General features: G+C 45.9%; 1 long non-coding RNA gene across 1 annotated transcript in view; it reads right to left on the bottom strand.

The window, feature by feature from the left end:
* The window catches only part of LOC108521533 (uncharacterized), a 21,398-nt gene extending 9,479 nt beyond the window's left edge, over positions 1-11,919 (bottom strand). Inside the window, exons 1-2 of the long non-coding RNA XR_001883216.1 lie at positions 11,552-11,919; positions 9,222-9,333 (exon numbers count right to left, since the gene is read on the bottom strand). This is a non-coding gene — a long non-coding RNA (uncharacterized LOC108521533). The remainder of the gene's footprint in view (positions 1-9,221; positions 9,334-11,551) is intronic.
* Positions 11,920-11,985: the final 66 nt, after the last annotated feature.

Raw genomic sequence — 11,985 nt, 5'->3', positions numbered from 1 at the left:
TTTGAGAGAATCCCGCTCTGTCACCCAGGCTGGAGTACAGTGACATGATCACAGCTCACTGCAGCCTCAAATTCCTTGGCTCAAGTGATCCTCCTGCCTCAGCCTCCTGAGTAGCTGGGACTACAGGCACACAGCACCATGCCTGGCTAAGTTTTCAATGTTTTTTGGTAGGGTCAGGATCTCACTATGTTGCTCAGGCTCCACTGTTAATTTTTTACTTAATGTATTGCATTACCTTTCCCCTGACTTGATTATTTTCTAGACGGTGGCCTTTGATTTTTTTTTTTTTTTTTTTTTTTTTTTTTTTTTTTTTTTGAGACGGAGTCTTGCTCCGTCCCCTAGGCTGGAGTGCAGTGGAGCGATCTCGGCTCACTGCCACCTCTGCCTCCTGATGTTCAAGTGATTCTCCTGCCTCAGCCTCCCAAGTAGCTGGGATTACAGGTGCCCGCCACCATGTCCGGCTAATTTTTGTATTTTTAGTACAGACGGGGTTTCACCATGTTGGCCAGGCTGGTCTCGAACCCCTGACCTCAAGTGATCTGCCCACCTCGGCCTCCCAAAGTGTTTGGATTACAGATGTGAGCCACTGCGCCCAGCCACCTTTGATTTTTAAAAGTCCCCCATTTCCTGTGGTAAGTGCAGTGGCCCTCTGTCTATGTCTTTCTATCTTATCTCTGATAGACTAGTCCATATTTTCCACTGGGAGCTTACCTCTAAAATCACATTTGCATAAGATCAGTCATTCCACAGATATTGATCATATGACTGCCCCTCAAAGGTAGGATGTACATGGGAAACTAAAGACACATTCAGATCCACCCCTTCCCACCCCTACTGAATGAAAGAGAGGCAACAGAAGCCTCAAGTCCTGCCAGGTTCTCCTGGAGATGGTGGGTTAGATAAGGGGAAGAGACCTGTTGACCTGTCTTGCTGCAGAAAGCTCTACACATTTGATTCCTGGAAGCAGAGCAAAGGTTCTATCCCCAACATCATCAGTCTGACCAGACTGGGGACCATCTAGTTTCCAGTGAAGCATCCACCTAAAGTCCTTGGGGGGAGGAAATGGAAATTATCTTAAGAGGCTTGGACACCCCAGCTTTCTCCAGCCTCCACAGACCCTGCCACGCCTGCACATAAACCCCATTTCTTCTCCATGCCAGACTGCAAAGAATTGGAGTAGCATACCGAGCACACTACAGTTTCTCCCTGGTGTAGATGTTACCCTTGAAACCCTTCTTTGGAAGACCCACACATCCATCCACAGGACAGCATGGACTCCAACGTGGGGTGGGTAAGAGAGAGAGAGGCTGCAGACTCAGAGAGAAGGAGAGCAAGGAAGTGAGGAGATGGGGCTGCTGGGAGAGAGAGCAGGGAGGTCAGAGTTGGGGACCATGCCCAAAATATGTCAATACCGTGTCTGGTTTTTTTACTCTGGGGAGAGGAGACATCCCTGCTGCCTGCAGTACTGAGCACCTGCGCTCCCCACAAGCCCCCTCCACCTGGCCCAGGCACGCAGTGGGCATTTAGTAAGTGCACACTAGAGCTGGTGGTTATGTTGATAAGATGACGGCACACCACTCAGTCTGCAAAGTCCAGACTTCTGTCTCTCTCACCCCCTGGGAATTTCATAAATAAATCCCTGGACCTGTTCCAAGAAGAATTTCAAGGCTTCTCTGTGTGTGTATGTGTTTCCAGAAACACAACAATTTTACATGATGCCTGGTGTGCAAACTCCTAAGCAAACCATGGAGAGGAATGAGGACTTGGGCATGGCAAAGAGGAGGTGGACGGATCGGGTCAGGCTGGGCTGGCGCGGGCCAGGAAACCAGCAGTCGACGGCGGTGGTTTGAGCCCAGGCTTTGCAGCTGGCAGCTGCTAACCTGGCTCCCCAGACGCCCAGTCTGCCCCAGGCTCAGATTGCCCAGCCTCCCCTCCCCCACCCTTGGGCTTTGGCAGGATTCTCCATCAGGTTTTTGCAAAGTGCTGGGGTCTTAAAATAGCATAAAGGCCCGCGCGCGCACACACACACACACACATGCATGCACACGCACACACACACACACATTTAGACTATAGTGTCAATTCCCATACCACAGAATGAGGATCAAAAAGGAGGGAGAGTAGAGGGTGGAGCGAGGACTTCAGGGCATCTTCCAGAGCTGAGAGCAGTGAGAGACCAGGCAGGAAACAGGGGTGGCACTCAGTGTGAAGAAGGGGAACAGGGAGGAGAAAACAAGATAGAGCCTGTTTTTGGGTGTGTGTGACAACGTGACAAGGCTAATAGTCATGTCTGGAGTATGTGTTTATGTGTAGCTGGGATCATGAAAGCAAAGGCTATGTTGGTGTGACCAGTTTGGCAAGGGGAAGCTGGATTTCCCTCCTGGACTGTGAACTCCTATGGTCCAAAAACTAAGAACTTTATCCTCATCATTCCCAGGGCCTAGCCCACTGCCTGACACAGACACTAAATACATGTTCCAAGAATAAATAGATGATGGATGGATACATGGATTTGCTAGAACATTAAGTGGTAACCATAAGGACAGTACAATTTCAAAGGGCAAAATTGGAAACGGGCACTGCAAACTTAGAAGATGTGGCCAATCCACAAGTACGTGCTGGATGTTGAGAAGGAAAGGGAAGTGACCGCCGCTGTGGTAGGGTTTGGGATCTCTCTGGGGAAGATGAGACGAACACAGAGAGGTAGGCAGAAGGCTTCCCAGAGGAGTCAGGCCCTGAGCTGGTCGAATTACTTGAGCTGATGTTGTAGCCAGGGCTCACAGGCTATGAGGACAAACATGCTCAAACCAGTGGAAGCGAAAACAGGATTTCCTGGGAAGATAGATGGGAATCTCAGAGAACTCAGCAGTGGAAAATACAGTCAGATCTCATGGGATCTGAGAAGATGCTGGGCTGGTTGTATGTTGGGGACTCTGTTAGAGTGGGCGAGGCCAGAGGGTGTGTGTGCATGGACACATTCCCAGCACACTTGGGGTAAACACCAGGGGTCTCTGGTCTCTCCTTTCCCTGGGCCTCTGCTCCACTCTCCTCTCCTGGCTCACCCTGGCCCACGGTAGCGTCCAGCTAGTCTCCATTGCCCGCCACCACCTAAGTAACTTGGTTTTCATAACTCCTTAGTTCAAATGCTCATGAGAAAGGACTTGCATGGCTCAACCAGTTTATTTCTTGCTTTCCCTTGGTTCAATGCCCAGCCCTGGTGCGATCACCTATGGCCAGAGGGCAGACCATGCAAACTCCCCTAGGAGAAGTGGGTGTAGCAGGTGACAGCGACAGACTCTGGTGATCCAGATAGGAGGAAAACTACACGAGGCACTTGGTTGTGTAGTGTGTGTGTGTGAAGGGGTGGATGGGGGAAGCCAGGGCAAAAGAGGAGCTGTCAGGATGGAGGTGAGCCAGGTGACCTTGGGCAAATTACTTAATCCCTCTATGCCTCAGTTCCTTGTCTCTACTATGGGGTGAATAATACTACTCTCATGTGGTTGCTGTGAAGATTGAGTAAATAATCTGTGTCAAGTTCTCAGGAGTCAATGTTCTCTACAGCCTTTAGCAATTGATAAACAACAGTTTCATTCTATTCTCACAACATTTTCCCCAAATTAAAGATTATTATTCCCATGTTATACAGATGAGGAACCCAAAGGTCAGAGAAGTTAAGCATGCACATGCAGTCTGTGCATGTATTGTGATGTGCAGGAGAGTTAGGATGGATAGTAAGTTCTCATCACGTAGAGGCCTCACTACAGTTTTGGCTCCGTCCTGGGCAAGTCATGTATCTTTTCTGAGAGTCAGATTCTTCATCTGTGAAACAAGGGAGTCCAGCTGAATCATTTCTCAGATCCCCTCTTAGTTTAGAAAGCCATGCTTTTGGCTTGGCCATAGGGAGCCTGTGGATTCTGAAGAAGGCAGATGACAGACAAAATGAAGGAGGCTTTCTTAGAATATAGTTATGTCGCAGGGTGCCTTGTAGACTGGAAGGAGGGTGACCAGGAGGCAGGGAAGTTACAGCACCAGTAGTCCCAGAGATGTGTTGTGTAAGGTTCTGGACTGTAGCATCGCAGGAGGGGACCAGCCAGATAGGCAAAAGCTGTGAGGTCCACAACAAAAGGAAAATGATCAGGAGAGCAATCCTGTTTGGCCACTGGGCATTCCAGATAGATAGAAACTGATGTATTAATCATCAAGGCTGAGGGCACAGGGCCTATTTCCAAGGAGGCACTGGGGGATGGATGGGGTAGGGAGAGAATGAGGTCAGTGTGAGGGTTAAAAGAACAAAAGAAGGCTTGCTTCTAAAAATCATGCAGTTGCCTCTGGAGTAGAAAGTGAGCAATACCTTAAAGCCTGGGAGGGTTTTCTCCAAGTACATCACAGCTCCGCACCATCTCATGGGACTGCTAAGCACAGACTACAGGCTGCTGACCACAGCAAGACCCTAACATTGACTCTGGCCTCTGGGCTTCTCGGGCCCAGAGCAATCCCTCTAATTAGCCCCCATCCTCAGCCACCAGGCATATCCCATCCAAGTTCTTTCCATTGCCTAACCTGCCCTCCCTCTGCTTCCCTCACCATCCTGGCTCATTTGTCCCTTCACCAGCTGCTATGGCCCCACCCCTACACCTTCAACCTCCAAATGGCCCCTCTTCTGCTCCCAGCCTGGACTGCTAAGCATTTCCCAAGGAAATGGTAGAGGCTTGTTATGACCTTAACTTTATGTTCTGTAATCCTGCCTGGGCCCCAGTACCACTCTGACAATCCCTTTCTGCTTTTCTATGTTCCTGGACACCACACCCATTCTCCACAGTGGCTTTTTATAAATCCTTACCACCTTCCTCAAGCACATCTACCATCATATGCCACCATGCCCCCTTAGCATACTGTACCAAAACAGAGGGCCTGACTGAGAACATCAGGATGACCCTTCACGCCTATAAACTTTCTCTTGGTTTACCTCATTCCTTCAGCTCTAGCAATCTCCTCCAGGCCAAGGCTAATCACTGTACCTCTGGATCTTTATCCTGTGCTTCTCATCTACCCTGGGTACTGGCTCGATTACTTACTACTTCTTCTTCCTGTATCTTTGAACTCTTCTTGGCTCTTTTATTGCAGTCTAAGCTGCAGTCTTTCTGTTCTTACTAAAACAACAAAAGGGAGTAAACACTCCCTTCACCTTGTGTATCCTTCTGAAATCCCCTTTTCTTTTTCTCTCGTCCATTATCCAAATAATCCAATAAATTGGATTATTTAGTCCATTTACATTTATTGTTATCACAGATATATTTGGATTTATTTTTACCATCTTATTTTCTTCTTTCTATTTATCCCACTTTACCATAGATTCAGTATCACTTGTCTTGAGACCAGAGTGTTTGGATTTCAGAGTTTTTAAGATTTTGAAATATTTGCATGGTACTCACCTGTTAAGCATTCATAATCCAAAAATAAAAAATCTGAAATGCTGCAATGAGCATTTCCTTTGAGCATCATGTCAGTGCTCAGAAGGTTTCAGATTTTGGAGCATTTTGGATTGTGGATTTTTGGATTAGGAATGCTCAACCTATATTGTCCTTTTATTTCCTTTATCAGTTCCTTTTGATTATTTTGTATAATTCTATTTCTTTATTCTCTTAACCTATAAGTTATACACTCTGTTTCTCTTCTATTAGTGAATACCTGTTAGTAAAGTATGCATGAATTCATACATAACATATATTTTTTATTTAGCCCTTGATCTTTAAAGCCATTTCTTTGAGTATACAATTTTAAGTTGACTGTTATTTTTCTCTTGGGCCTATTTTGGACTTTTGTCTATGTAGATTATTTCTCTTAAAATTTGGTCTGTGAGAATTCCCTGTAGCCTGAATTGAATTTGGGTTCCTCTACAGATGATTTGCTCTTATTTCTTCCACGTACTACCAGGAAGTACAACGGGCCTCAGACCACTTGAATCTAAATAGTGTGTAGTTTTTCAGACGGCCTAGATTGGGTGAATTTTGAATAAAATCATATCATGAAGGCCAGCTTGCCGTTATGAATTCTCAGGGGATATTTTCTCCCATTCTCACTCAGAGCCAAGGTTTTGTTTTTTGTTTTCTTTTGAGACAGAGTCTCACTCTGTCGCCCAGGCTGGAGTGCAGTGGTGCGATCTCAAGAGCCAAGGTTTAAGTCAGACAGTTTTCCTTGCAGTCTCCTGGAGGAGTGAATTATTTCTTTTTCTTTTTTCTTTTCTTTTTTTTTTTTTGAGACAGAGTTTTGCTCTTGTTGCCCAGGCTGGAGTGCAATGGTGCGATTTCAGCTCACTGCAACTTCCACCTCCCAGGTTCAAGTGATTCTCCTGCCTCAGTTTCCCCAGCAGCTGGGACTACAGCCACACGCCACCACGCCTGGCCAATTTTTGTATTTTTTTTTTTTTTTTTTTTTTTTTTTGGTAGAGACGGGGTTTCGTCATGTTGGCCACGCTGGTGTCGAACTCCTGACCTCAGGTGATCCACCTGCCTTGGCCTCCCACAGTGCTGAGATTACAGGTGTGAGCCACCATGCCCAGTCTGAGGAGTGAATTATTTCTAGTACTTCCTTAGATGAAGTGTATTACCCTTTGTGGGTCACAGCCTTGTGCACAGGATCTGTTATTAGACACCCCACTTTGGATGAGCTTGAGCTCTGTCTCCTGTCCCCTATATCCTGCTTGCCTGTGAAAACCAAAGTTCAAGCTCGCCCGTATGCAAAGGCTCTGAACAGAAAAGCCAGCTTTGGTGATCAGCTTTCCTCTTTGATTTTTAGTTTTTCACTTGAGTATTCACTTTCTTGCTAGTTTACTGAGCATTTTGAGTTGTTTTCAGCAGAAGATTTGCTCAAGGAACCTGGTTTACCATTCCAAAGGAAATCCAAATTTCCCCCTCCCATCATAGCCAAGTTATTTGAAATAATCGATGATACTCAGTGTTTCTAAGCCTTCACCCCCACTTGTAGCCTCCTGAAGTTAGGCCTTCACCCCATCCTCCACTGAGCCTGCTCAGGCAAACGTCACCAATCAGAAGTTACCAAAACCCTAAGAGACTTGTTCCTCATCTTACTTGACCTCTTCTCAACATTACAAACTATGGACCTCTTGAAAGCTTCTCTTGCCTTGGTTTCTATTATTCTATTTTTCCCAGGTTCTCTTCCTACTTCCATCACTGTTCCTTCTGTCTTCCTTTCTCCTGGTATTGCTGTATTTCCAGATTCTCTTGCTCCCTTGAGCTGTTTGAATAACTATGATATGCTGCTAACTTCCAAATCCACATCTCTGTGGCTCCAGGTACCTTCAAACTCAGTATGCCTGACAAGGAACTCATTTTTTACATTTTTAAATTTTTTAATTTTTTGGAGACGGAGTCTTTGTTGCCTAGGCTGGAGTGCAGTGGTGCAATCTCAGCTCACTGCAACCTCTGCATCCTGAGTTCAAGTGATTCTCCCGCCTCAGCCTCCCGAGTAGCTGGGATTATAGGTGCCCACGACCATGCCCAGCTAATTTTTGTATTTTTAGGGGTTTCGCCATGTTGGCCAGGCTGGTCTTGAACTCCTGACCTCAGATGATCCACCTGCCTTGGCCTCCCAAAGCGCTGGGGTTACAGGTGCGAGTCACCGTGCCCAGCCAAGGAACTCATTTTCTTTTTCCCAAACCTGCCCATTCTAGTCTGCTGAATGAAACTGCCAGGCAGCTAGTCACCTAAGATTATCCTGGAGTCATATGGGGCCATCCCCTTTCCTCATTTCCCGTATCTAATCAATCTTGTCATTTCTACCTCTTTGAACTCTTGAATCTGTTTCTCTTTTCCACCTTCACATTGTGGCTGCCTGGGGTCGGGTCCACCTCCTATCTTGCCCGGGCTACGGGCTTTGCCTCCTCTTTGGTTTCCTTACAACCATTCTTGTCCTCCTCCAACCAGCCTCTATAAAAAGTTCAAATTCACTTGGTTCAGCAAAGTGATCTTCCTAAAACACAATATGATCAGTTTACAAATATGATCAGTTTAGCCTTTCCTAAAACACAAACATTATCAATTTACACTTAGAGGTTCAAGTGTACTGAAGAAGGTCTCTTATTAGACTCCCGATCCAGTGTGCTCCATTTCCAAGTAGACTTCCACGTCTGCCTAGCTCACCAACATTACCTTTCCACTCTCTACCATCTTCAACCTGCATCTTCCTGGGTGTGCCGCTAGGCTGCTCACAGTTCTAAACGCCAGGCAAAACAGTCTCCTGCCATCTCCTGCCCTCCCGACACAGGCCTATCTGGGGAGGACTCTTTGATCTTCCAAGAATCAGCGTAGCCTGTCTCTTTGTGAAACCTTTCTCAACTCCTCAGCCTGTCCCCTCACAGCTGAATCATTCGTGTCCCCTGAGTGGCCTCCATTGGCTCTTTACAGGCTTGTGTCCTCGCAGAGATAACCTGTTGCTGCTCTTTTTATCATGCTTTTCTCTATTAGATTTTAAGTTCCATGAAGGCAAGGACTATGACTTATCCACGTCCATATGTTGTGACTGGTATACTGTAGGTGCTCAGTAAGTGCTTGTGGTATGGATGAGTGAAGATGAGCTATTGCCTTCTTGGAATGAATGACCCTGATGCTCAGCAAGGCAAATGATCCCCTAGGTAGTGGTGTTTCTGTGCGTTGTGACCAATGTGGCAGCTGTCACACTGACTTGTCACTCTAGTCAGTGGGACTAAGGTGTAAGACTTTCTCCTAGAGAAGTGGCTCCTGCTAGCTCTAGGGACTCTCATGACAAAGAGAGCAGAGGGGAAAAGCAATTCATACTATGATGTGGATCCAGCCCTAAGATTAAGAAGGTTTACAAGGCCAGGCACGGTGCCTCACGCCTGTAATCCCAACACTTTGAGAGGCCGAGGCAGGCGGATCACAAGATCAGGAGTTCGAGACCAGCCTGGCCAATGCGGTGAAACCCTGTCTCTACTAAAAATACAAAAATTAGCCAGGCATGGTGGCAAGTGCCTGTAGTCCCAGCTACTTGGGAGGCTGAGGCAGAAGAATTGCTTGAGCCCAGGAGGCGGAGGTTGCAGTGAGCTGAGATCATGCCGCTATACTCCAGCCAGGGTGACCCAGTGAGACTCCATCTCAAAAAAAAAAAAAAAAGAAAAGAAAAGAAATTAAAAAAAAGAAAAGAAAAGAAAAAAAAAAAGAAGGCTTATAAAAATGGACACTTACTGAGGCCTTCAGGGATGGTGAGGAGAGCTAGGAGGAAGCATCCTTCGGCCAGGCTGTGGGAAGGAGCGAACGGCACAGGTAGGAATTAGGCAGTCTCTATGTAGCGCAGGACCTAAAAGGAAGGTAGACACATCACCTAGGAAAGCTCTAGTTTGGAGATGCCCCAAACTCTCACAAATGGGGTGTGAGGCATATTATTCACCCCTCCCCCGCTCCACCTCATTTCCCACCTTCAGCTGGGTCCTGAAGACTAGTCCCTAGAAAAGCAGGAGATGCTATGGTGTTGAAGAAAGCACAGGACCAGTAGGCCGGGGCTTTAATGATGGATTGTATGTGAGCCTGGGTAAATCACTTACCTTCTCTAAGTCTCAGTTGCTTCATCAGGGCACACTCTGACATGCCTCAACCACTTCCTAGGATTGTAGTGAAGGTCAACTCATAATGATGATGATAGCTATTCTTTTTAGATCACTTCCTATGTGTCAGAGATTATGCTAAACGCTTTACCATATTTTATCAATACTAACAACATCTCTATGATATAGAACTATTATTAGCTGCATTTCACAAGATGTGTAAATTGAGGTTTAGCGAGGTAAAGTATCTTGCCCAAAGTCCAATGCTATCAAGTGAGTTGATGGAGCTGACAGAGGCAGCATTTTGTCTGTAGAGACAGCATTCTGGTTCCCTGATCTGTATATTTAGCTGTGTGGCTGACTTTATTGTCTAGGAGTGAAGCAACCACAGGTCCCCCCTGGGACCCCTGGCCTCGCAGCCACAGTGGCAGCACTTAGCAAAGAATAAGGAAAGACACTTCTTCCCCCTTGGCTTCAGAGATGTGCTCCTGAGGAGCTGACTTTCCCTTCCTAACTTCAGGGGTTGGTGACTGTACTGGGTTGAATAGTGTCCACCCAAAATTCGTATCTACCAGGAACCTGTGCATGTAATCTTACTTGGAAGGAGGATCTTAGCAGATGTAACCAATTAAGATCATTTGCACTCATACTGGATTAGGGTGGGCCCTAATCCAATGACTGGTATCCTTATAAGAAGAGAGAAATGTGGACTGAGATGTAGACATAGAGGGAAGATAACCATGTGAAGACATGGGGTTATGCTTCCACAAACCAAACACCACCAAGGATCCTGGGAATCACCAGAAGCTAGAAGAGGCAAGGAAGGATTCTTCCCTAGAGCATTCAGAGAGCACATGGCCCTGCCAACACCATGGTTTCAGATTTCTAGCCTCCAGAACAGTGAGAGAATACATTTGTTATTTTAAGCTACCCAGTTTGGTAGTAGGAAACTAACACAGTAACCTAGCACTGTGTGCACCACAGCTGGGTGGATAGAGCATGGATTGGAAACCACGTAGATGGACTAGGTGGGGTGTGCCTATTTGTGGCAGATGAGGGAGAGGAGAATAAGTTATTTACTCTTACAGCTACACTGACCAACTTGTAGACAATGCCTCCCCATGACTTTATGTGATTGTGTGTACACTGTGTCTGGCAAGTGTGTTTTCAGCTTTATTTTTTCCGGATATGATAATGGGAGTTCTTCAGGTTGGTGAAACTTAGAAGGTGAGAATTCCATTTAATAAACTGTTCCCCCTACCTCTTGGCTGTCCTTACCACCCCTAGATCTCAGATGGTGAAATTGTGCTTAAAGAGGTTCAAACCTTGCCCAAGTTTTCAGTTAGTTAGTAAGAAGCAGAATTCAGATCCAGAATTACCTGACTGCAAAAATTCTGCCCTTTCCATTATATCAAGTTCTTTCTCAAGCTAAAGAAACTGACCTCTTTTCAGAAAGATATGGAGTGATTTGTTTACTTTCTTAAGCATTTTTTTTCTAGATTTGAAAGTAACATTTATTTGAAAATATTTAAAATTATTGAAATGGTAAAATAAAAAGTAAAAAAAATATGGCAATAACTACTGTTACTATTGGGTAAATATACTTCCAGTCTTTTTTTCCGATAAATACATATTATCAATACAATTTGAATAATACTGTGAACAGTTTTGCATTTTATTTTAATTTAACATTATCTTGTAAGCATTTTCTCATGTCATAAGTTTTTGTAGACAGGATTTTAAATTACTAAATAATGTTTCATCATATGGATGGGCCATAATTTAACATTTTCTATGATTGTCTACTTAGTTTCCACCTTTTTACAATAATAAATATACAAGTTAACATTTTTAATAAACATCTGTCCCCTTATTATTTCTTGAAGACAGGGGATCATACTGGGTAAATGGATATGAATATTCTAAGGCATTTGATGCATAATGACAATTGTTTACCAAAAGGGTTCTACCTACCCGCCCAATCAGAGTGCCTGACACGGCACCCTTACCCATACTGTCATCAGTAAAGAGCTTTGCTATGTTCTGAAAAGGAGCATGCCGCAATTCCATCACACAGGCTGCCGCGTCCAGAGGATGGCAGGGGGCAAGACCAAGCAGGGAAACCAGTTAGGAGACCGCGGCGATGATCCCAGGGGACGCGCTGGGGGCTTGAAGCTAGGCGCAGGGATGGAGGAACTGGAACACGCACGGGATTCGTAGAATATTCGACGGGGGCGGGGGATCGACTCTGATAAGATAATTCTGCGTTGCGTGGGGTGCAGGAGAGGGAGGAGACTGCACGTTCGGCTCCGGCCTCCTCCGCGCCGGTCTCAGCACGGATCCGCGAGGTTGGCCGAGGCGTGAGCCCCGCCCACCCCTTTAACAGGGACACTCCCCTTTAAGGCGGG

This window comes from Rhinopithecus bieti, unplaced genomic scaffold (genome assembly GCF_001698545.2).
Source record: "Rhinopithecus bieti isolate Rb0 unplaced genomic scaffold, ASM169854v2 scaffold_56806, whole genome shotgun sequence".
NCBI classification, from domain to species: Eukaryota; Metazoa; Chordata; class Mammalia; order Primates; family Cercopithecidae; genus Rhinopithecus; species Rhinopithecus bieti.
Note: the sequence above shows the minus strand (reverse complement) of the source record. Positions and strands in the feature narration are given on the sequence as shown.